This window comes from Phyllobates terribilis, unplaced genomic scaffold (genome assembly GCF_046119375.1).
Source record: "Phyllobates terribilis strain yellow unplaced genomic scaffold, ASM4611937v1 Scaffold_29__1_contigs__length_15306474, whole genome shotgun sequence".
Classification (NCBI taxonomy): Eukaryota; Metazoa; Chordata; class Amphibia; order Anura; family Dendrobatidae; genus Phyllobates; species Phyllobates terribilis.
The window spans coordinates 7,910,202-7,936,459 of NW_027362789.1; the positions used below are offsets into that span (position 1 = coordinate 7,910,202).

A 26,258-nucleotide genomic window follows, 5' to 3' on the forward strand; every position below is an offset into this window, starting at 1 on the left:
ACTTGTGTAATGAGAACAGTGGAGATGGCAGGATTAGAGCTGATCATAGATGGGACTTCTCCAACTGTCTGTGACTTGTACAATATTTTTTTTCAGGGTGAAGATCTGACCCATATTAATACTATAGAGACATATGAAAGGGGTGATGAGCGGCGTAAAGAGGAGATTCCTACATATGACGACCCAGGTGAGTAGTGACCACTAAATGAAGAGAGGTCACAGATTCTTCTGGTTTACTGGTCATGTAGGCTGGCCATATCACAATCGTGTGACCACCATTTTGCATCTAGGCCAAAACCTTTTCTTCCACCAAAAATTGTACAAATGACTTTGGACATTGAAAGCCCTTTTCTATAGAACTTACAACCTGGAAGATCCAACTACCAACTGAAATTAGAAGATCCTGACTTTTACCTGCCCAGATCTGTAAACTACAAAGCTAAATGACAGCATATGTAGAAAGTGCTGACAAGTTAGAAAATCACTTAAAGAAAAATATTATGATGAGCCTGTAAGAGAAAGTGGAGGGTAATGATGCTGTTGGCTTCCTAGAATCCTGATATCTTATTAGATGAATCTACCTTCTCTCCATTCTGTGTTGCTGAATGTGCTCATATGGTCCCTACAAGACCAGGTCCAGTCTTTATGACCAAACCTCGCTTTTATGATCGGCAACATTAAACGTGCGGTGAGGACCAAGTGTGAATTTCTGTATAATAACAACAGAGTTTCCCTTTATCCTGACTTTTCAATTTCTTTTTAAACCAAATAACTTCAAATAGATAAACTATATAAAAAACATTACACCTGTGCCATGATATATCTCTAAGCTGTGCGTGGCTGATGGCTGTAATATACATTTATTCACGCCTGCAGGAGATGTGTTGGCTCGAGCCCTGGTTTCATGGATTCACTCCACATCATAAATTACATAACATTATCGATCCTAAAGAATTTAGATGCAATTTATCCTGAAATGGGTGGCACTAATACTTTCTCTACTCTTCTGGTCAGGACTCATAGTATCTCCAACAGTCTACCATAAATTAAGTGCAACTCTGGCTTAGTGTTGGAGTCCCCCCCCCACCCCCCAAACATACATTCTTGTTGGGGATGTAATGTATTTTTTTATCCTGTCTTTTTTTTTTACCTGTTCATTCTGTATGATAGTTTGATTGTGGTGGGATCGGCCGGCCTCACATATGTGAGTCTGTAACTCCCTGGTAGTCATTCAACAAAGGTCTCCATTGCCTCTTCCAAATGCCCGAGTTCTAAATTTAAGACATCTCAGCTCTGCACTATTATAAAAAGTTCTCATTAAATGTATATTTCTACTTGATACTCATCTGACAGAAAATATTGGCCCTTACTATAGTTTAAATTGCCTGGAGCTACCAAGAAGCATACTCTAATTATCCCAGAGAGGTTTCACCACTAGTTACTTTTTTTTTTCGATCTTTTCATTAGATGTGTTATTGTCTAGAGTCAAAAGTTTTGCCCATCACCCTTTAACCCCTCTACATGGATCTGGATTTACACAGAGACCCCTAGGCTTGGACTTGGTGTTGCCAGCTGTTCTGTGGTGTGAGATAACAAGAAGAATAGTCAGGTGGCTGGATCAGAACAAGGAGGGCAGAGAATATACAAAATCAGAAGACACAATAGTAGTCAGTAAACGAGCTGGGATCACAAGAAGAAACTAAGAAGAAAATACACAACATGGGAGCTGAACCCAGAAGACTTAACCAGCGGAGAACAAGGCTGTATCAGGCAGCTTCCAGCATTATGCATGAGCTTTAGTAGGGTGTGGTGCTTTCCATTTGAGTTAAGTAGGGAGCATATTTGACTTTGGAAGAGCAGATTTTGCTGGATTAGTTTATGGAAGCCATGTTTCTTTTCAAGAGTTTTTGAGCCACTAATGATGTGGAAACCTCTGTTTTTCCGTTGACAGATGATGGACCTGAGTGGAGGCTTGTTTTTTGTGAGATGAGTAGAAATTATTATTGGTATCATTTTCGCATATTTCATATTTGGGAGGCAGAATGAACAAACAGTTGAACACCAAACTCTACTTGTTCATGCTATGAGGTTTTCTATTAGACTGTGAACTGTCATTATCTTGGTGAATAATTCAATATTTTTACATAACTTGCCATTTGTACCAACAGATTAAGTAGAAATGTTCAAAAATATGAATTTCAAGAATATTTTATTCAAATATAATATTTTTTTTACTTAGCAGATGACTGTACTAGGAGATCAGAGGGACAGCTGACATCTTCAATTTTCAAATCAGATGAGCTGGAGATCTCACAGGATACAATTGAAGAGAATGCTATTACTCCAAATATAACATCATCCCTTCCCAGCAAAGATGTGTCATCTGATCCTTTGAAACAGGTCCTATCTTCCGATTCATTACCGACTACTAAGGAAAATCAAAGTCATAAAATAAGCATTAAAAAACTAACTGCTCCTAAAGCTAAGAAGCCATTTTCACGGTCAGAATATGGAAATAGTTTTCCCCTCAAAAAGTTTTTTTTTAAACATCAAAAAATTCACACAGCAAAGAATAGATTTCCTTGTTTCAAGTGTGTGAAATGTTTTAACAAGAAAGCAAGTCTTCTTAGTCACCAAAGAACTCATACAGGGAAGAAGCCTTTTTCATGTTCAGAATGTGAGAAATGTTTTACAGGGAAATCAAATCTTGTTAACCACCAGAGAACTCGCACAGGAGAGAAGCCTTTTTCATGTTCAGAATGTGAGAAATGTTTTACAGGGAAATCAAATCTTGTTAACCACCAGAGAACTCACACAGGAGAGAAGCCTTTTTCATGTTCAGAATGTGAGAAATGTTTTACAGGGAAATCAAATCTTGTTAACCACCAGAGAACTCACACAGGAGAGAAGCCATTTTCTTGTTCAGAATGTGGAAAATGTTTTACAGATAATTCAAGTTTTATCAGACATCAGAGAATTCACACAGGGGAGAAGCCTTTTTCATGTTCAGAGTGTGGGAAATGTTTTAACCGGAAAGCGCATCTTGATAGACATCAGAGAACTCACACAGGGGAGAAGGCTTTTTACTGTTCAGAATGTGGGAAATTTTTTTTCCGGAAAGCGCATCTTGATGGACATCAGAGAACTCACACAGGGGAGAAGCCTTTTTCATGTTCAGAATGTGAGAAATGTTTTAACCAGAAATCAGATCTTGTTACACATCAGAGAATTCACACAGGGGAGAAGCCTTTTTCATGTTCAGAGTGTGGGAAATGTTTTAACCGGAAAGCGCATCTTGATAGACATCAGAGAACTCACACAGGGGAGAAGGCTTTTTACTGTTCAGAATGTGGGAAATTTTTTTTCCGGAAAGCGCATCTTGATGGACATCAGAGAACTCACACAGGGGAGAAGCCTTTTTCATGTTCAGAATGTGAGAAATGTTTTAACCAGAAATCAGATCTTGTTACACATCAGAGAACTCACACAGGGGAGAAGCCTTTTTCATGTTCAGAATGTGGTAAATATTTTAACCGGAAAGCGCATCTTGATAGACATCAGAGAATTCACACAGGAAAGATGCCTTTTTCATGTTCAGAATGTGGGAAATGTTTTAACCAGAAATCAGATCTTGTTACACATCAGAGAACTCACACAGGGGAGAAGCCTTTTTCATGTTCAGAATGTGGGAAATGTTTTAACAGCAAATCAGCTCTTGTTAAACATCAGATAACTCACACAGAGGAAAAGCCTTTTTTATGTACAGAATGTGGGAAATGTTTTAACCAGAAATCAAATCTTCTTAGTCACCAGAGAACTCTCACAGGGGAGAAGCCTTTTTCCTGTTCAGAATGTGTGAAATTTTTTAATCGGAAAGCACATCTTGATAGACATCAGAGAAGTCACAGAGGGGAGAAGCCTTTTTTATATCCTTAATGTGGAAAAAGTTTTACTTGAAAAGACTTACCTTTAGCAAAAAAAAATCTTGCTAATAAGTGAGTGCGTCCTATAGACTGGAGATAGCTTCCTGTGACCGAGAACAATGAGACCGTGTCCTTCCTGATCAGTGAGAGAACTGCTCTCTCCTTAAGCCCCACACCTATCTAACTGATTGGTGCAAAAGAGGAGAGGAAGGTACTGGGACCTATGCAGAGGCAGCACGTCCTGACTGAGCAGCTGAAGAACCTAGCTCATGGACCTTTCAGATCATGTAACACTGTTTTACCTATTTTTAAAAGTTGTTAGGTTCCGTTATGAACTGTGCCATTTCTTAATGAGTTTGACCTCCTGAATTCAAATTGGACAATGAGTTTTCCTTTTACTGCTACATATAATTAATGATAAAAGTTTCAGTACTTTGAAACATTATTTTTGTAAATATACCGATGCAGAATATTTTATTATGCCAATTTTCTGATATTTATTTAGAGGAAACTTAGAAACAATTCAAGTAACTAAAACCTGTCTAATCCCTATTGCGAATTTTAAACCGTTACAGAAATTGCACTACAAAATTAGTCCTCATTCAGTGACAACTGTTTTTTGCTTGTTTCTTGTACTCCTGTATCAAATCATCTCTTAAAATTATGCAACAGTAATTTGCAAGCATTGATGGATTTCATTTTCCTTGATATCTTTTTCTCTATAGCTGCAATATCTTGGTTACATCTCTCACCATCCTCGTCTCTCACTACTCCACAGTTTGGTGTAAGAAAAGTCCAGAATGTAAGAAATTAATCATTAAGGACATGTTACAGCCATGATCCTTATATGTTTTGAGGAGAAATAACACCCAACTCTTCATAGTTACTGTATCTGCTCGAGTTTCCCAAAAAGTTAGTTACCACAAATGCAAATGTAAACCATACTGCTTTTTCCTTGCCCTGCAACGAATGAAAAAACTCCTCATCTTGAAGAAGCTTATGAATCTGAAGTCCAATAAAGACTCCTTCTTTTATATTTGCTTCACTTAACCTTGGAAAGTTATCAATCAGATGCATGAATGCTTTTAATTTTTTATCCATAGCCTTTACAAAGTTCTTCATTAGGCCCAACTTGATAAGATTTTGTTGCCACCATTGCCTAGGTGGGTCCTCAACTTATGGATTCAGGACAATTTACTCCCTTGCTGAAGTGAATGTCAGAGAGGCCAGTCCCTTTTTTTGTAGCAATATTCTCTTGCACGACTATCCCACTCACACAGAAAGCAAAAATGAAAAAGTGAAAAAAAAAAACACTTTTTCATTTTTACAAATCAATTTGTGAAGCACCTGGGGGTTCCAAGTGCTCACTATGCATCTAGATAGGTGCCTTGGGGGGTCTCGTTTCCAAAATGGGGTCACTTGTGGGGGAGCTCCAATGTTTGGGCACGCAGGGGCTCTCCAAACGCAACATGGTGTCCGCTAACAATTTGAGCTGATTTTTCCATTCAATTTGTTAGCGGACACCATGTTGCATTTGGAGAGTCCCCGCCCGGATGTTTCACGGTTATTAGACACCCAAAAAAAAACATGCGGGGATCGCTCGTGCATGGCAGGCAATCCCCGCAAAGTTTTTTTGGCCGCGAAGCATATGAGGTGGAGACTCGAGCATGTCACTCAAATACCCACGATACTCAATGCATACCAGAACACCCGATGCAAACTCAAGTAGCGAGCACTTGCGCTCAACAGTAGTCACCATATCGTCATCTTTTTTTCTTACTTTTGAAAAAAATCCCAACCCCACCCCAACCCCAACCTCAACCCTAACCTCAACCCTAACCTCAACCCCAACCTCAACCCTAACCTCAACCCTAACCTCAACCCTAACCTCAACCCTAACCTCAACCCTAACCTCAACCCTAACCTCAACCCTAACCTCAACCCTAACCGTAGCACAATCCTAACCCTAGCACAACCCTAACCTGAGAGTTTATTTTTTACGCCGTTCCTCCTGCAGTATAAGTGATTAGACAACTTTATTCTTCGGGTCGGTGAGACTACAGCGATACCAGAATCATATGGGGTTTTTATGACTGACAGCTGTCACACACTAAAAGACGCATTTTTTGTAAAATCTAGTTTTTGCATCGCCATATTTTGAGAGCTATAATTTTTCCAGATTTTGGCAGACAGTCATTTGACGGCTTGTTTTTTGCGGGATGAGTTGACTTCATTATTGGTGCCATTTTCAGGCACGTGACATTTTTTGATTGCTTTCTATTCTGATTTTTGGGAGGCAGAATAAACCAAAACCAACAATTCAGGAATTGTTATTTTGTTTTTTTTTATTCTGTTCCGCGTGTGGTAAAATTGATAAGGCAGCTTTATTCTTCGGGTCAGTACGTTTACAGCGGTACCACATTTATATCGTTTTTCTATGTTTTGCACTTTTACATAATAAAAGTAATTTTATAGAAAAAAATATTTTTTAGCATCGCTTTATTCTGAGAGCTATAACTTTTTTTATTTTTCAGCTGATGGAGCTGTATGGCAGCTTGTTTTTTGCGGGACGAGATGACATTTTCAGCGGTACCATTTTTATTTATATTTGTCTTTTTGATCGCGTGTTATTCCATTTTTTGTTTGGCGGTATGGTGATAAAGCATTGTTTTTTGCTTCGTTTTTTATTTATTTTTTTTACCGTGTTCACTGAAGGGGTTAGGGAGAAGATTGTTTGGAGATGCACTGCGCATGTCCAAAAAATCTTCCTGCTGTCTGGCAATCCGGATGTTGTCATGATGACATCGGGTCGTCATGGCAACATCCTGGAAGCCATGGCAGACAGCGCTGGAAGCCGGAAGAGGAGGTGAGTATCTGCGATCACCCCCCTTGCCACCGCAATGCTGCGATCGACTTTGATCGCAGCATCAAAGGGGTTAATGTTCTGGGAGCGGTGCGTGACCGCTCCCTGCACATAGTACCGGGTGTCAGCTGTGACAGTCAGCTGACACCCGGCGGCGATCGCCATGACCTACTAATACAGGTCTGGCTCTTAAGTCCCAGGGCACAGACGCGTATTCGTACATCTAATGTTGTTAAGGGGTTAAAGACATTTTCATTGCAATGGTACATTGTAAATTCTCTCCATCTGCTTTCAATGTACATTTTGGTGGTCTTAAAGATGAGATAGAACAGGCTTGCAGAACAGCAAATATCAGCACTGCTGGCAGAAACAGATGATCTTGAAAATAGGTCAAGGCTCAATGATATACCACTTATTGGTGTGCCTGAAAAAATAGAAGGCGCCTTTCCTACTGAATTCTTTGAAAACTGGCTGAAACTAATAATCAGGCTCGAAACCTTAACCCTCCTATAAGCTGTAGAACGAGGTCATAGGGTGCTCATCTTCCTCCTGGGCTTCCACAAAGACCTGTGCTGGCTAAAGTTTTACACTACCGGGACAAAGATATTATCCTGCGACAGGCAAGGGATCACCCAGATGTAACAATCAGTGGGTCCAAAATCTAGATCTTTCCAGATTATTCTATAGAAGGACTGAAACAAAGAGCCAGATTCATTGATATCAAAAAACATCTGAGAGATCAGCATGTTCCATATTCAATTATTATATTTAATAAACCTTTCTGAATTGACGTCTGCAATAAACCAGCAGCACGAGAATTATCCACAAATTTCTCCAGATCCTGATATTCATCGGTTTTGACAAACCCATGAATCTGCAGCAGCTGAACATCAAACTTAAAACGCCAAGAAAAGAATACGGATCAGGTTAGCACAATCTGATACAAATAATCTTAAATGTTTGTTGGGTAAGGCCCTATTTGCGCTACTTTCTCCCTAGTGTTTTATCTTGGATACAGCAGCAGTACCTTGGAATCGTCTCCCGGTCTGGAAATTGTCAAAGGAGAGCCCGGCTGCAGAGGGCATTATCTATATATCTACATCATGGAATACTTTTACAATTGACTATCATCAAGGGTTACAAACTATTAGACAAAATGGAGGATCCATTATGGACATGGACAGCTCTACAAACATTTCCTAATGACAATAAGTTTACACTTGAATGGGACTCTAATTTAAATAATTGTCTGCACATTATGTTAGCATGTTTACATAAAAAGAGAACACAATTGTGTGAAACTGCAACTGAAAAAGTTCTATATTTAGCTAAGGACTGTGAAGACCTGGGGTATTCTGTTGGCATAATACTACTCAGACAACACAGTGTGAGGGTAAAGCAGTGTGACAATATTTTATTGAACCACCAAACGGACATTAAACAGAACAGTCCCAACAAATACCTAAGATGGTACAACATTACACAGTCTTGTCCTTCTGCTGACTCATCAGGGATAGAACTGTGATTTTGGGACTTCCAGGGCCAACTACCTCAACCAGTGGCCCCCGCTTTTGGCGGGCGTCCTCAGAGAGGAAGTAGCAGCCAGCTTAGGAAGCTGACAGTCCATCGAGGTACAAGGCCTGGAGACTCAAGGGTCCCACCCTGGCCTCTCCGAGAGTTTCCATGGGTTCCAGGCGACCCGAGGGTCCCACCTGGCAGCCCCTAACAACATATCCATGGGGCCAGGTGACTTCATTGTCCCAACCTGGTCTCCACAAATGTATCCATGGGTTCTCTGATGGTCAAAGGAGCAGCTCCGTATCCTTCCAGTCAGGGCCGTTCATCCTTAGGCTGGAATCATGTAGAATCCAAATCTGTGTCTTTCTGGATTGAGCCATGCTACCAAGCTGATGCCCTGAAAACTCTGACTGATTTTTGATTCTCTCTTTCAATTCTCACTGCTACAGAGGCATATGTCCCTTAAATAGTTACAGTTGTCCTTTCAACGTATGCATCCACAGGTCAAGGATTAGGGAGGGTATTATTCCACAGGGCTCATGTTTCATTGTTTGAGCATTTAATCATTTTATATAGTTGGTATAGCAGTGGGCTCTTGTAAATCAACATCAAGATGGCTTTAGTAAATATGCAATTAGCATAATAACAAATATCATTGTTTAAAAACTAAGAGTTTTCAACATTCAGCTTTATGCAAATAATCATATGTCCTTCTTGACCAGCCACAGAAATACACATACATTCACAAGTCAACACAATAGTGGATTTCTCTTGGCTTAACAAATGTAGACTTCTGGCTGATTAAGATAAAAAGCTGTTTTGTCACAAGGACCTATTAGGCTATGTGCCCACGTAGCGAATTTCAAGCGGATATGCTGCGGAATTTCCGCAGCGTATACGCTTGGTAAACGCTATGTAATCTGCCCCCCATGGTCCCCAAGGGGATTCCGCAGGTTCAATGCCCATGCTGCGGATTTTTCCGCAGCGTTTTTGCTGTGGGGAAAAATCAACAGCATGTTCAATAATTTTACGTTTCCCCAAGCGGAATTGCCTTTGCACTGCAAGAAAAAACGCAAGGCAATTCCGCATGTGGAAATCGTGCGATAAACGTACGATAAACGCGTGCGGAATTCCACATGCGTTTATCCGGGAGAGGACATGCAGAAATGAAGCAGAAAATTTCTGCTTCATTTCCGCAGCGTGGGCACATAGCCTTAAGGTTTGAATCTCATCCAGAATATAAAAAAAAAAAAAAATTCTAACACTATCACATCCATATTACAATTAGACCATGAACCAATAATGAATAAATCGAAAAAACTGCAAAGAGACAGGGATCATTATCGTATTATAAAAAAGAAAGAAACACAAAGTGTGCCCTGAGTGATCGAACAAAATCTAAAATTTCTCTACCTATACAACTAAAGGACAAGGCTAATGAATGTATTGATACAAAAAAAAATTTAAAAAAATGAAAATATTAAGATCGAACCGAAGATAACAAATAAAATAATTGAGAAAGTGCTACCAAATAGAATTGAACCTTTATCAATTGCATCAGTTGAATCTACAAAAATTACTGTAAGCAGGAGAACAAATTTGACAAACACTCCTCCTATACAAAATTCAAATACAATACTTCCATCTTCTGAATGGAAAACCTCTACCTTCATTTTGGTTCTTAATGAAAAAAAACATCTAGACAACATTAGACTACAAATAGAATAAATGAAGAAAGGGAAAGTGCTTGTGTAAGTAGAAAATAAAACTGAGACAACTAGAGGCAATAAATTAAATAAGTCTAATTCCACCTAATGAAATTGAATCTCTAATCAAATTCTCTGATCCCACTTCTACTCCACTACTGGACCTCTCAGTATATGACACTACATCAGACATTGTTTCCTCTACTAAAAAAACAAGCAATATTATCATAGTGGACAATACCACAACTGGTACTAAAGGTCTGGTACCTTTTTTACCCCGGGCTGTGTCCCACAAGAAAGGGCAATTAACCAATACTTCTCCCCCAAACCAGGGAAAAGAGAAAACCTATTAGAGGAACACGAGGAGGAAGAAAAGAGGGAAAATAAACCTACCCCAAGCCCCAAACAACATATCCATGGGGCCACAAATATTTTTAATCTGTCGGACTAACTTTTATCAAATGATGAGAAATGAATGTTATCAAAAGGACTTTCCTTTTGTCCCACAAACAAATCCAAAGACTTTGGTCTTTTTTTAAATCTTCAGGTATTTACGAGGAAAATGACTGAAAATACATTTTACAATAAATAAAGTGAGAGAACAGTCTGTTTTATCTTCATCACAAACTGATTTACAATTTCATGTGAATGTAAAAACAAAATCCCATTTTTATCCGATCGAGAGTAAGGGACATCACATTAGCACCTTCCATGATATAGTTCTTGATAAATTAAAATAACTTACAATTAAAGGAGGCCCACCACAAAAAATAAAAATAATCTTTCAATATCTGAGAAAAAAGCCCTACAATCCTTATGTAATAATGAGAACTTAGTCATTAGAGCTGCTGATAAAGGTGGGATATAGTAATACAAAACTGCACAGATTATTGCAGAGAAGCATACAGGATAATATCAGACGTGGAATACTATCAGACAATTCCTTCAGGCCCTTTACCTAAAGTGATGCTAATTAATAATAGTTTGATCAACAGAGCAATAGAGGAAAATATATTAAATCTAAAAGAAAAAAAAAATTCTCTTAATCAAAAATCCCACTATTTCCTTCTTTTATCACCTTCCAAAAATCCATAATAGTCTTACTAATCCCCCTGGAAGACCTATAATATCAGGCATTGGATCTCTGACGAGCAATCTGTCAGAATATATTGACAAAATAATGCAGATTCATGTGTCAAAATTACCTAACGATCTAAAAGATTCTACACATCTAATTCAACTTCTACAAGAGATACAATGGGAGCCGAATTATGTTTTTCTCACATTAGATCTATCATCTTATATTCAAATATATTAAATAATATCGGATTGACATGTTTCAAAAAATATTTGACCGATGTCAGATTGTCCAGTAGACAAATCCTTCATCTACACAGGGCTATCCTTTATTTAAAAAAATAATTATTTTACATTTGAAGGTGAACATTACCATCAGATGCGAGGCACTGCGATGGGTTCAAAGGTCGCACCAACCTACGCAAATCTATTTATAGGGGTATTTGAGGAGATTTTTATTCAAAATAATAAATGGAAAAAGTATATAACTTTATATAAAAGGTTCATTGATGACCTGTTCTTTATATGGGACAATTGTAACAATAACATGCAATCCTTTTTGCTACATAAATTCTAATAATTGAGGTATTTCCTTCTCACCCCTATATGATTTTGTAAATATCAATTTTTTGGATATAAATGTATTTATAAAGGAATATTCCATATGTACGAAAACCTTTTTCTTAAAAAGTTGACATAAACAGTTATTTATATCCATTATGTGAAGTGGCTGGATAACATCCACAAAATCAATTCAAAAGAATTGAGAAGAATTGTAGTGTTGACATTGATTTTATAACACAAGCCAAAATCTTGCAAGAGAGATTTGAAGCTCAGAGATACCCAAATGGATTAATCAAACGAGCCTATTCTAATTCAATGAAATATGGTCAGAAAGCACTACTAGAAAATAAGAAAAAATCAGTCTGTAAATGGATATGAATTCAATTTTATCACCCAGTTTAATTCCTGCCATAAAGAAATACGCCAAATTTTTCAGAAATATTGGCACACATTACAAAGTGATCCTATTCTTGGAAAATCTCTACCTAGAAACCCCATGATCACTTGTCGTAGTGCGCCCACAATAAAGAATATTTTGGCCCCTCGCTGCTTCAAATCATACTCCTCAAACAGTATACCTAATCAGATAAACCTAATGGTATATACAAATGTGGATCAAGGAATTGTTTGTGTTGTTTATCTATAGATCACGGTGTCGATAGTTTTTCCTCATCTATTGGACAGAGATTTTCAGTTAAGCAACATCTAACACAGACTTTGTGATTTATGTAATCCAATATATATGTAATAAACAATATGTGCGTAGAACTACTCAGCCACTGCACAGCAGAATTCATTCACATAGAGACAATATCGTAGGGGTTTCCTTAAACATGGGTTATCTCAACACTGTACAATAGAGCACAATAATGAGTATAGAAAATGAAAATGAGTCCAATTGAATATATTCCTGCTAATAGGCCGAACCGCATTCAGAAACTGAACAGGAAGGAAATTTACTGGATATAGAGACTGAACAGTATGAAACCCCACGGATTAAATGAAATGTCTGAATTGTTCCTTTAGATGTTAAGAAATCTACATCTATGGTCATTTTGGAGATAGAAAGCCTGATGTGGAAGCTCCCTTAACATTAGTATTAATTGTAATAATTTAGATGGTCTTTTAATAAGATATTTTATTGTAATATCTATTTACAACAATATTATCCATGATCTGTGACATGGTTTTATTAACCAATTGATATAAATTATTTTAAATAAAACCCTCGACCTTTCAGGTTTTAATATTTAGTTCTTTTATATACATTTGCTATGATTTATTATGATATATAATTATGGTACAAGGATGATCTTTTAATATCCTATGTAAACTACCGTTCAAAAGTTTGGGGTTATTTAGAAATTTCATTATTTTTGAAAGAAAAGCACATTTTTTTTTCAATGAAGCTATCATTAAATGAATCAGAAATGCACTCTATACATTGTAAATGTGGTAAATGACTATTCTAGCTACAAACGTCTTGTTTTTATTGCAATATCTACATAGGTGTATACAGGCCCATTTCCAACAACCACCACTCCAGTGTTTTAATGGTACATTGTGTTTGCTAACTGTGTAAGAAGGCTAATGGATGTTTAGAAAACCCTAGAAAAACCCTTGCACAAGTATGTTAGCCCAGCTGAAAACAGTTTGGCTGATTTGAGAAGCTATAAAATTGACCTTCCTTTGAGCTAGTTGAGAATCTGGAGCATTACATTTGTTTGTTCTATGAAACCCTCAAAATGGCCAGAAAAAGAGAACTTTCATGTGAAACTCGACAGTCTATTCTTGTTCTTAGAAATGAAGGCTATTCCATGTGAGAAGTTGCCAAGAAACTGAAGATTTCCTCCAACGGTGTGTACTACTCCCTTCAGATGAGAGCACAAACAGGCTCTACCAGAGTAGAAAGAGAAGTGGGAGGCCCCGCTGCACAACTGAGCAACAAGACAAGTACATTAGAGTCTCTAGTTTGAGAAATCGATGCCTCACAGCTCCTCAACTGGCAGCTTCATTAAATAGTACACGCAAAACAACAGTGTCAACGTCTACAGTGAAGAGGCGACTGCGGGATGCTGGCCTTCAGGGCAAAGTGGCAAAGAAAAAGCCATATCTGAGACTGGCTAATAAAAGGAAAAGATTAATATGGGCAAAAGAACACAGGCATTGGACAGAGGAAGATTGGAAAAAAGTTTTGTGGACAGACGAATCAAAGTTTGAGGTGTTTGGATCACACAGAAGAACATTTGTGAGACGCAGAACAACTGAAAAGATGCTGAAAGAGTGCCTGACGCCATCTGTCAAGCATGGTGGAGGTAATGTGATGGTCTGGGGTTGCTTTGGTGCTGGTAAAGTGGGAGATTTGTACAAGGTAAATGGGATTTTGAATAAGGAAGGCTATCACTCCATTTTGCAAAGCCATGCCATACCCTGTGGACAGCGCTTGATTGGAGCCAATTTCATCCTACTACAGGACAATGACCCAAAGCACACCTCCAAATTATACATGGACTATTTAGGGAAGAAGCAGGCAGCTGGTATTCTATCTGTAATGGAGTGGCCAGTGCAGTCACCAGATCTCAACCCCATTGAGCTGTGCCCATCAAGCCAATCCAACTTGTGGGGCTTCAGGAAGCATGGGGGGAAATTTCTCAAGATGACCTCAGCAAATTAACAACTAGAATGCCAAAGGTCTGCAATGCTGGAATTGCTGCAAAGGAGCATTCTGTGACGAAAGCAAAGTTTGAAGGAGAAAATTATTCTTTCAAATAAAAATCATTATTTCTAACCTTGTCAATGTCTGGACTATATTTTCTAATCATTTTGCAACTCATTTGATAAATAAAAGTATGAGTTTCCATGGAAAACATGAAATTGTCTGGCCAAACTTTTGAACGGTAGTGTATATTTTTTAGATGTCACAATTTTATCAAACTCCCAGAACATCAAGCATTTAGATCTCCTTTAAGTGATTGTCTTTTTTTCTCAGAGTATAAAACTCCCCTCATTGTAACTCGAGTCACTACCATTGTCATCTATTTACCTACAGTCCCTGATAACGAAGGCTTGAAAAAAGAAAGATCTCCCTGAACTAATTCCCATGTGAAGTCACTGCTGCCCTAGGTGAACCCTCCGCTGATGAAATCCTTCCAAGTTAAGCACATGGCCATATATTTACTCCAGCGGCCGTATTCATGGACAGAGGTAAGCCACGCTCTCTCCCCATATTTCACCATCTCATTGTATGAGAAACTAATTAATTAAAAAAGGAAGCGTGGAATTGATAATGATATTTATTTTCCCTCTAATAAAATTATACAGGAATTGATAAAACACACTGATATCAGTATAATGACACAAAATAATATTCTGACATATGAAACACGACAAATGGACTGTAACAAATATAATAAACTAAAATAAAAGAGGAATTCGGATAAGAGCATTTTAGCTCATCAAAAAGACATTAAATAAAATAAATAAAACAAGAATTTTTTGACATACAATGAGCTACAAGTTTTTTACAAGCTTTTCTCCTACCCTTGGATTTGCTTTTCTTTTTAATCTTCTGTTAATTCCTAAATACACATAGCGGCTTAACGAATAAAGAACACAGGACACAGTGGTTTTCCCTATAGAGACATAGGTTCTAGCCCAACTCCTGCTATTAGAATAAGTGAATAAATACATTTATTTTATTTGAACTTATATATATACAATTTTTAAATAATGTCGAATAGGTTTATAGTATATGAACTGTAGATTTTTTTAGGAGGAATTTCTTTGTATAATTGAAATGCATGCAATTTTGTTATTTTCCGATGTAATCGTTTGCCAATCTAGTGAACTTTGACACAGCTCAGACAGTCATGTGTTGATTTGGAGCCTTAATTCATAACTCAAGCCTTTACACTGTCTTGCACCATTTTGTCTGTATGTGGTTGTTTCCTGAAGAAGAAGTGCTTGTCACTTTGAAACTCCTTGAATAAAAACAGCAATTTAATAAACCTTTCTGAATTGACGTCTTCAATAAACCAGCAGTGTGGGAAGTATCCACAGATTTCGCCAGATCCTGATATTCAATGATCTACCCTGCCAAGTTAAGGGTGGTAGCCCGAGGTACTGTGCACTTTATTCAAGATTCATAAACCCTTCACTGGCTGGATATGAATGAGAGGATAAAATATGAAATACACCGGGATCACATTCGGGATGTTACAAGTTGAAGATCCTGTGGTCCAAACCCTAATTCTTCAAAAACACAGTGATCCGTGAGTGTATGGGAAGAAGTGTGTCCCTGCTTGCTGGACAGTTCTTTACAAATGTTGCTTTTTCTTCAGGTTCTATTATGATTATATCACAGTCCTTATGTCTAATTGGGGTTGAATTATCCCCCAAGGAGACTTAAATTCTAGGCGAGATTCTCCCATATGTTCAACAGTGACTGCGCCGCCATTTTTTCTACTTTAAAAGCGACAGCTATGGAAATACTTCTCCCAGTCTCTCACCCGGAGAAAGGTGTCATATATCTGCCTATTGTGGTTGGGGTTTTATGGGTGGAGGTCTTTTTATTTTTTGGGGTATTTTTATATTGTCGACAATCTTGTAAAATGCGCTTAACAAGCTATTTAAAACGGAAATGCTCTGCTGATAGGATATTGGAAATGACATATCTACTACATTAAATATGGCGGGGTTAGTGACAATACTTATCTGGAATGTAAGGGGTCTTTCTTCTTGTGTTAAAAGACAGGTGATCTTTCAGTATCTTCAAATGGAAAAACCTGCCTTCAAACACATCTTACCTCTGAGAAACTTCATCTACTAGACAAGAAGTGGTTACAGGCCAACTATCACAACACACAATATATTAAAGGGAAGGTGCCATCAAAAACAAAATTTTTTCAACAATTGAAAAAATGTAAACTATTAATGTTTAATTTTTTTCAAAATATCATTTGTTTTTAATGAAGTAAAATATGAAAAATAATTTTAAAAGGTTTGGTATTTCCACTTTTAAACACTAGGGGGAGCAGCTGCTGAGATTTGCCATGAAAACCTAGTGTACAACTAGCTCCCATTACGACTGCAGTAAATGTGGGCTGGATCTGCTCTCCTGTGTGTGATGTCGCTCCTCTCCTCCCTTTCTGGGTGTTTGTAACAGGATAAGAGAGGATGAAATTTAGGATCACAGTGTGGTGCCATTTTTTTGGTGACTGCCAGTGATCATGACGAGTACAGTGTCACCGAGGACGGCCGGCAGCACTGATTCTGTTAGATGGTGCTGCTAGCTGTTTTCATAAGCTGGGGTTAGATACGCGTAGTGTATCGTGTGGGATTAGATACACTTAGAGTAACACGCTGGGAATAGATACATGTCTCAATGTAGTGTATCATATGCGGCTGATGTGGGGCCTGTGAGCTAGGTGAAGGGAGGGGCCTAGCTCTGGTTCCCCTGCCCATCCTCACAAATTGAACTGTATCGACTTATTGCCGATATACAGTACAGACCAAAAATTTGGACACACCTCATTTAAAGATTTTTCTGTATTTTCTTGACTATGGAAATTGTACATTCACACTGAAGGCATCAAAACTATGAATTAACACATGTGGAATTATATACTTAACAAAAAAGTGTGAAACAACTGAAAATATGTCTTATATTCTAGGTTCTTCAAAGTAGCCACCTTTTGCTTTGATGACTGCTTTGCACACTCTTGGCATTCTCTTGATGAGCTTCAAGAGGAAGTCTCCGGAAATGGTCTTCCAACAATCTTGAAGGAGTTCCCAGAGATGCTTAGCACTTGTTGGCCCTTTTGCCTTCACTCTGCGGTCCAGCTCACCCCAAACCATCTCGATTGGGTTCAGGTCTGGTGACTGTCGAGGCCAGGTCATCTGGCGTAGCACCCCATCACTCTCCTCCTTGGTCAAATAGCCCTTACACAGCCTGGAGGTGTGTTTGGGGTCATTGTCCTGTTGGAAAATAAATGATGGTCCAACTAAACGCAAACCGGATGGAATAGCATGCCGCTGCAAGATGCTGTGGTAGCCATGCTGGTTCAGTATGCCTTCAATTTTGAATAAATCCCCAACAGTGTCACCAGCAAAGCACCCCCACACCATCACACCTCCTCCTCCATGCTTCACGGTGGGAACCAGGCATGTAGAGTCATCCGTTCACCTTTTCTGTGTCACACAAAGACACATTGGTTGGAACCAAAGATCTCAAATTTGGACTCATCAGACCAAAGCACAGATTTCCACTGGTCTAATGTCCATTCCTTGTGTTCTTTAGCCCAAACAAGTCTCTTCTGCTTGTTGCCTGTCCTTAGCAGTGGTGTCCTAGCAGCTATTTTACCATGAAGACCTGCTGAACAAAGTCTCCTCTTAACAGTTGTTGTAGAGATGTGTCTGCTGCTAGAACTCTGTGTGGCATTGACCTGGTCTCTAATCTGAGCTGCTGTTAACCTGCGATTTCTGAGGCTGGTGACTCGGATAAACTTATCCTCAGAAGCAGAGGTGACTCTTGGTCTTCCTTTCCTGGGGCGGTCCTCATGTGAGCCAGTTTCTTTGTAGCACTTGATGGTTTTTGCAACTGCACTTGGGGACACTTTCAAAGATTTCCAAATTTTTCGGACTGACTGACCTTCATTTCTTAAAGTAATGATGGCCACTCGTTTTTCTTTACTTAGCTGCTTTTTTCATGCCATAATACAAATTCTAACAGTCTATTCAGTAGGACTATCAGCTGTGTATCCACCAGACTTCTGCACAACACAACTGATGGTCCCAACCCCATTTATAAGGCAAGAAATCCCACTTATTAAACCTGACAGGGCACACCTGTGAAGTGAAAACCATTTCCGGTGACTACCTCTTGAAGCTCATCAAGAGAATGCCAAGAGTGTGCAAAGCAGTCATCAAAGCAAAAGGTGGCTACTTTGAAGAACCTAGAATATAAGACATATTTTCAGTTGTTTCACACTTTTTTCTTAAGTATATAATTCCACATGTGTTAATTCATAGTTTTGATGCCTTCAGTGTGAATGTACAATTTTCACAGTCAAGAAAATACAGAAAAATCTTTAAATGAGAAGGTGTGTCCAAACTTTTGGTCTGTACTGTAGTTGAAAGCAATATTGAGTGAGGGAGCGTGACGCTCCCATCAATCACCCTCTGCGTCTTACATCACTGATGCAGGCACTGACAGCTGGGGCGATGACATGACTACATGGAGTCCACTGTGCTGAGATGTGCGGGCGTTCGCTACAGAGACCGGAGCAGAGGGAGAACAATGAGGAGTTCATTATACTGTATAGAGACATTGGGGAGTGCATTCTACTCTGTGGAGGCCAATGGGGAGTGCATTCTACTCTGTGGCGGCCAATGGGGAGTGCATTCTACTCTGGAGGCTGATGGGGAGTGCATTCTACTCTGTAGGCCAGTGGGGAGTGCATTCCACTCTGGAGGCCGATGGGGAGTGCATTCTACTCTGTGGAGGCCGATAAGGAGTATCGCACATGAAGATGGAATTGGATACATTGGTCTGGGGAACAACGCAAATGATGATAGGATGAGATACACCGGTCTGGGGAACATCGCACATGATGATGGGATTAGATACACCAGTCTGTGGAGTATCGTGCATGATGATGTGATTAGATACACAGGTCTGGGGAGTATCATACATGCAGGGATTAGATAGCTTTTCACTTTATACTGTATTTCTTACTTGAAGTTGCGATCATCTGATCTCTACTATACATAGCAAAATACACATACGCTCATACAAACAGGAAAATAGAAAAATTCTCACACACAGTAAAATACGCACGCTCACACACACTGAAAAATGCACACGCACGCTCACACACCCGGAAAAATGCACACGCACGCTCACACCAAAAAAAATACACATGCACGCTCATACACACAGGAAAAAACACATGCACGCTCATACACACAGAAAAATGCACATGTGGTGTAATACATTACCTCGCTCTGTCCACTTCTATGGGAGCAGTGGTGTAATATGTGACCCCGCTCCGTCCACTTCCATAGGTGCAGGGGTGTAATAAGATAGAATAGATAGATGTCCTGTAAATATATAATTTCACATGCCCCTACATATAATAAACTTGCACTTGCCTTTCATGTGGCACTAAAAGGCATTTATCCTAATAAATGAAAAAAAAAAACGCTTATTTTTGGTAACCAGCAAGGTAAAGCAGACAGTTGTGGGTTTATATTTTCAGGCTGGAAAGGTACCTCGTTATTGGGCCTTACCCAGCCTAAAAATAACAGCCTGCAGCTGCACCAGAAGTGTCGCATCACATTAGATGCGAGAATTCTGGCGCTTTGTCCGCCTCTTCCTGATTGGTGTCGTGGCAATCAGAGTAATGGTAGTTGTGGTTGATGACAGCTGTGATTTGTCAAAAATCACAGCTGCAATCAACAGCTGGGATTAGTAATGAAGAGGCGTCTTTCAGACACCCCCACTACTGACTCACTAATGGAAAAAAAACAAAAATAAATGTTATTTGAATAATGACTCTCCGATACTTTCCCTGGTTCACCAATTTATTTTTGAATAAAAAAAAAACACAAGCAGGCCCGACGTAGTCCATGATGTTACCATGCCGATCCCCGTATCCGAAGTCCAAAGGCTATGGAGCCTTGTTCAGAGAACGAGGCTTTATAGGCCGCTGCAGCAGCCACTCCGAGGCCCACTGCGCTCCATGAGACCCGGCGGCTGTGATGAGCAGTGGCATCAGTAACTACACCGCTCATTAGAGTCACGGAGCCCTCTGTATAATGGCCCCTTATAGTGTCCCACAGTCTAATGGCCTCATATAGTCATCCATACAGTATAATGGCCCCATATAGTCCTCCATACAGTATAATGGCCATATATAGTGCCCTACATAATAATGGCCCCATATAATGACCTACACTATAATGGTCCCATATAGTGCACTACGGTATAATGGCCCCATATAATGCACCATACTGTAATGTGCCTCACATATTGCTCCACAGTGTAATGGTGTCATATAGTGCCCCACAGTAGAATGTGCCCCATAAAGTGCATCCTGGTGTATATGGCCCCCATCATCCTTCTCCCGGTGTGTATGGTCCCCATCATCCACCTCCCTGCGTCTATGGCCCCCATCCTCCTCCTCCCTGCGTGTATGGCCCTCATCCCCCTCCCTGCGTGTATGGCCCTCATCCTCCTCCCCCCTGCGTGTATGGCCCTCATCCTCCTCCTCCCTGCTTGTATGGCCCACATCCTCCTCCTCCTCCCGGTGTGTATGGCCCCCATCCTCTTCCTCCCGGAGTGTATGGCCCCTATCATTTTCCTCCCAGCGTGTATGGCCTCCATCATCCTCCTCCCTGCATGTATGGCCCCCATCATCCACCTCCCTGCGTGTATGGCCCCCATCATTCACCTCCCTGCGTGTATGGCCCCCATCATCCTCATCCCTGCATGTATGACCCCCATCCTCTTCCTCCCGGCGTGCATGGCCTCCATTATCCTCCTATCGGCGTGCATGGCCCCCATCATCCTCCTCCCAGCGTGTATGGACTCCATCTCCCTGCGTGTAAGTGTCCTGCTCAGACACTTACACCCCCACCAAATTAAAATGACAGCTTCCAGTGGCTGAAATAAAAATGTATAAATAAAAAAACTAATAAAGTAGTACATTTAATTTTGTATTAAAAATAATTGATTATATAATCCCAATGTGAGCATCTTAAAGTGATAATAGATGCAGAGGGTCAGTACATATATTTGTTCTGTAAGTTATTACTAAATCTCTATTACTAATCTCTATCTACATACCACCACCATATTCCAGGAGAATCATACATAAAATTCTCACTATTATTTCTGGCTTCTTACAAATCCCCTATATTATAATAGAGGACATTAATAATATACCGGACTGTCTCTGGGATAGAGGGAGACATGAAGCTAAGAGGGTAGAAGGCAATTGTATCTCTTTTGGTCACTTAAGGAGACAGCTGTAATTGCTCTTTGGAGAGACGGTCAGCCTAATGTATACCAATACTCCTGCTTCTCGTCCACATTCTCCTCTTTGTGGAGAATGGATTTGTCTCTTGGAAATGAACGGATGCCGGGTCTTATATCTGACATCAGCTCCTGCCCAGAGCGCTATCCCATCATTCTCCTCTGTGTCTCCCTAAGCTTAATCTCCCAATGCAGTACAGACCCACAGGGAAATTAACCCCTTTTTGGTTGCAAGTTATAGACCTTAAGGGGAAAATTGATGGGAAACTAAAGGAGTATCTTGTGATTAATAAAAATACAACTTCCATTTTCTATGTATGGGAAGCCATGAAGGCCGACCTTAGAGGAATATTTATAACAGAAATCTCAGCAGCTGAATCCCAGACTAAGCAGCAGGAGCAATTGGTGTTTCAGGAATTGGGAGATGCAGAGAGTGCGATGATTACTGATCCAACGCCGACTGCGCAAAACAGGCTGAAAGCAGCTCCGGACACGAGGAATCAGGGAACATTGCAGCCGCAGGAAGGAAGAAGATGTTTCATAGGATGCAATATTGTGAAGAGGGGGATAAAGCAGGTCACTTATATCTGTGATAGCTGCCGCCCAGAGGGACTCCGCCTTTATATCCAGTGTAATGCAGCAGCTTGCTAGCATTACTGTAAATGGTCCAGGATGTGTTTTACCTGACCATGTACCTTCCCCTTTAACTGACTGGTCACATGACTGTGACATCACACAGGTCCTGTATGCACAGTAAAGGTCTGTACACATGACTGGGACAGCACACAGGACCTATACACACAGCTGACTGATCACATGACTGACATCAGCAAGGTCCTGTCAGTATGTGTGTGTGTGCACAGGATATATAAACCCTGGTAATTTGAGACAGGTGTGTACGGTGTGAGGCATGAGGCCTGTTCCCGTGTGTGTGGGACACCGTTTGTGAGAGGCCTAGTGAGGCCGAGTGAAGCCTGGCAGCCTGAAAGGCAAAGACTAGATCCTGTGTGGATGCTAGTGGCCTTGGAAGGCAGAGGCTTGAGGAAGAGTCCTGAAAGGCAGAGCCTGGATCTTGTGTGGATGTCAGTGGCCTTTGAGGGGACGACGGCTGGAGACCCCTACCTGGGAACCCACAAAGCCACAGTGGTGGCGGAGTAACGGACTGAAACAGCTAAACCCGGTAAAGGTAATACCCTGTGTTATATGGACATTAATATGGACATTGCTATTTTATTACCTTGCTGAAGGCTGTTACTTGGGCCACTTGGGCCTGTCTGCTACTTGAGAGACTCCCAGATGTTAAGTGTGTAAACGTGCCGGTGGCGGACTAAGATGAACTGTGTGAACTGTGGTTTATGAAGTAATAAACTGCTGAGCATTGTTTAAAAACGGAAAGACATTGCACGTGTGCATTGATTGTCGCAGCAAAGCGAGTATTCCCCATTATGATGACTAGTGCTGCCTTACACCAGTCTGCAGACTAGGGAGGGTAATGTGGTACAGTCCACAGTGGACATACTGAAAGTGTTGGAGGAATACTATGCAAAGCTGTATACTTCTCAGGTTCAACGTTCAGAAGAACATACCCAGACCTTCCTAGATAAAGTTCCGCTCCTGGTCCTTTCCTTAGACTCTCAGAATTTATAAGATGAACTACTTGATATAGAAGAGCTAGAATGGGCACTGAGCTCAATGGCCAACGATAAAGCATCGGGAATGGACGGTCCTCCAGTGGAAGTATATAAGAGATATAAGGAAGTATTACTACCAGTGTTATTGGAGGTATACAATTCCAAGGAGGATCATTGTCACATCCATGCACGAAGCCATAATTAGAGTGTTACCTAAACAAGGCAAGGCCCCCAGCTTGCTGGCATCCTAGTGACTCATCTCTCTTTTAACAGTAGATGTCAAACTTCTTGCTAACAGACTCTCAAAAGTAATCTCAATAATACACCCCGATCAGTCTGGGTTTATGCCAAATAAGTCCACAGCGATCAATCGCAGAAGGCTTTATATTGATATACAAGCAAGGACTGATAATATTGGTCAAAGGGTGATCCTGGCTAAGGCCTTTGATAGTGTAGAATGGCCATATTTGTGAGCTACACTGCGGCAGATGGGCTTTGATGACAAATTTATATAATGGGTGCATTTGCTTTATTTGGACTCAAAGGCTAAAATAAGAGCGAATGGCTCTATGGCTAATCGATTTTTGTTGCACAGAGGTTCCAGGAAATGGATGGCCCCTGTCTCATTGTTTTCAATAGCAACTGAACCTCTTGCGGCAGTAATTAGTAAAATGTCTGAGAACACCAAGGTTACTTACCGGTAGCCGTTTTTTCCTGAACCCATGACAGAACACATAGAGAGAGGGATCCACCCCATCAAGGACAGGAAATAAAGGGCGGTACCTCTTCCTCACTTCAGCTGTTTACAGAGCATTGAGAGGACCTCCCAAAAAGGTTAGACATATAACCAACACCTACAATATATATAACACCCCAAACAGTGCCCACCAGGGTGTGAGAAACAGAAAAACGGGGGGGGGGGGGAGACGGACAAGGGTGCTGTCATGAGTTCAGGAAAAACCGGATACCGGTAAGTAACCTTGGTGTTTTCCCCTCACCCATGACAGCACACCTTGAGAGAATTTTGGAGAATTATGAGCACCCTATGGAGGGACCACCACCTTAAGTACCCTTCTCCCAAAGGTAAGGTCAGAGGAGGACAGATCCAACCAACAGTGTTTATAGAAGGTGGATGGTGTAGACCAATTAGCAGCTCTACATATCTGATCGATTGAGACGTCTGCCCTCTCCGCCCAGGAGGTTTCTATGGCTCTGGTGGAATGAGCCTTGACATTGTCCGGGGCCGGAACTCCTGTGGACGTATATATGCTAAACAAATGGCCTCCCTAAGCCACCTAGAAATGGTACCCTTGGTCACCCCATGACCTTTCCTACTCCCTTGAAAAGCCAGGAACAAGGAATGGTCCTTCCTCCATACACTAGTCATGTTAATGTAATGTAGTAGGGATCTTCTAACGTCTAGGTTATGGAATCTAACTTCCCCAGTGTTTTTCGGATTGCTGCAAAACGAGGGTAGTGCAATCTCCTGGTTACAGTGGAATCTAGATACCACTTTGGGAAGATATGCTGGATCTGGACGCAAGGTGACTATCATCATAAATTTGCGTGTACGGAGGATCAACCGAAAGGGCCTGCAGGTCACCCACCCTACGGGCTGATGTTAAGGCCACTAAGAGGATGGTCTTAAGGGTGAGTCTTTGGAGAGACGTCCTGTAGGGGCTCGAACGGATCACTGGTAAGTGCGTTCAAGACCAAATTCAGGTCCCAGGAAGGAATTGTAAGGGACCGAACTGGTCTGGCTCTGGCACAGGATTTGATAAATCTAGAGACCCACCTGTTCCCAGCCAAGTTACAATTATAGAGCGCCCCCAAGGCAGACACCTGAACTTTAAGAGTCCCCGTGGCTAGACCCAGGTCATGCCCCTTTTGCAGACACTCCAGGATTCCTTTGATTGGAGGCTTGTCTGTTATAAATTTTAGTCATTATTGGTTTCCTACTACCCAGCAGGGTAGAGACTAACCCTGGTGAAAACCCCTTGTTACTTAGTAGTGACCTCTCAAATTCCACGCCGCTAGATGGAATCCTCTGGCTTGGAATACTGGTCCCTGAATGAGAAGTTCCGGCCTCTCTGGTAGAACCCAGGGATCTGAAACCGACATTAGTGGAAGCAGGGAGAACCAAGGCCTCTTGGGCCAAAAAGGGGCTATAAGAATTACCATTGCGCCATCCTCTTGAATCTTCCTCACCACTGCTGGAACCATTACTAACGGGGGAAAGGCATAGGCCTTCCTGAACTTCCAATGAATCTGGAGGGCATCTACAGCATGGGGATTTTCTGCTGGGTTTAAGGAACAGAATCTGTCTACTTTCCTGTTTGCTCTTGAGCCGAACAGATCTTTGTCTAGTTGTCCCCATAACTGGACAATCTGTCGGAAGACCCCCGGGTTTAAGCTCCACTCCCCCTGTTTTAGGGTGTGGCGGCTGATAAAATGTGCCCTTGCATTTTCCACCCTGCTTATGTGAAGGGCACTGAGAGATGGGAGATATTGCTCTGCCAGATGTAGGATTCTGTCTGCCACAGCCATCAGAGAGCGTGACCTTGTTCCCCCCTGGTGATTTACATAGGCTACTGTTGTCCGGTTGTCAGACCTGACCTGGACATGGTGACCCTGAATGTGAGGAAGGAAGCCTATCAGGAATTTCTCCGCTGCCCAAAGTTCTTTTAAGTTTGAGGATGCCCCCATTTCGAGGTATGCCCAGTGACCCTGTACTGAGAGCTCTGCTAGATGACACCCCCCCCATCCGGAGCCGCTCACATCGGTTGTAATCACCAGATCTACTGGTCTGGACCACTGTACACCTGAGGTCAGATTTTCCCTGTCTGTCCACCATGAAAGGGAATCTACAGCTTCTAGGGAGAGAGAGAACTTCCTTTCTAAATGCCCGTTGAAGGACCTCTGCACTGACAGGACCTCCCA

General features: G+C 40.9%; 1 pseudogene; it reads left to right on the top strand.

Moving 5' to 3' along the window:
• The window catches only part of LOC141178697 (uncharacterized), a 67,240-nt pseudogene that overhangs the window by 898 nt on the left and 40,084 nt on the right, over window positions 1–26,258 (top strand).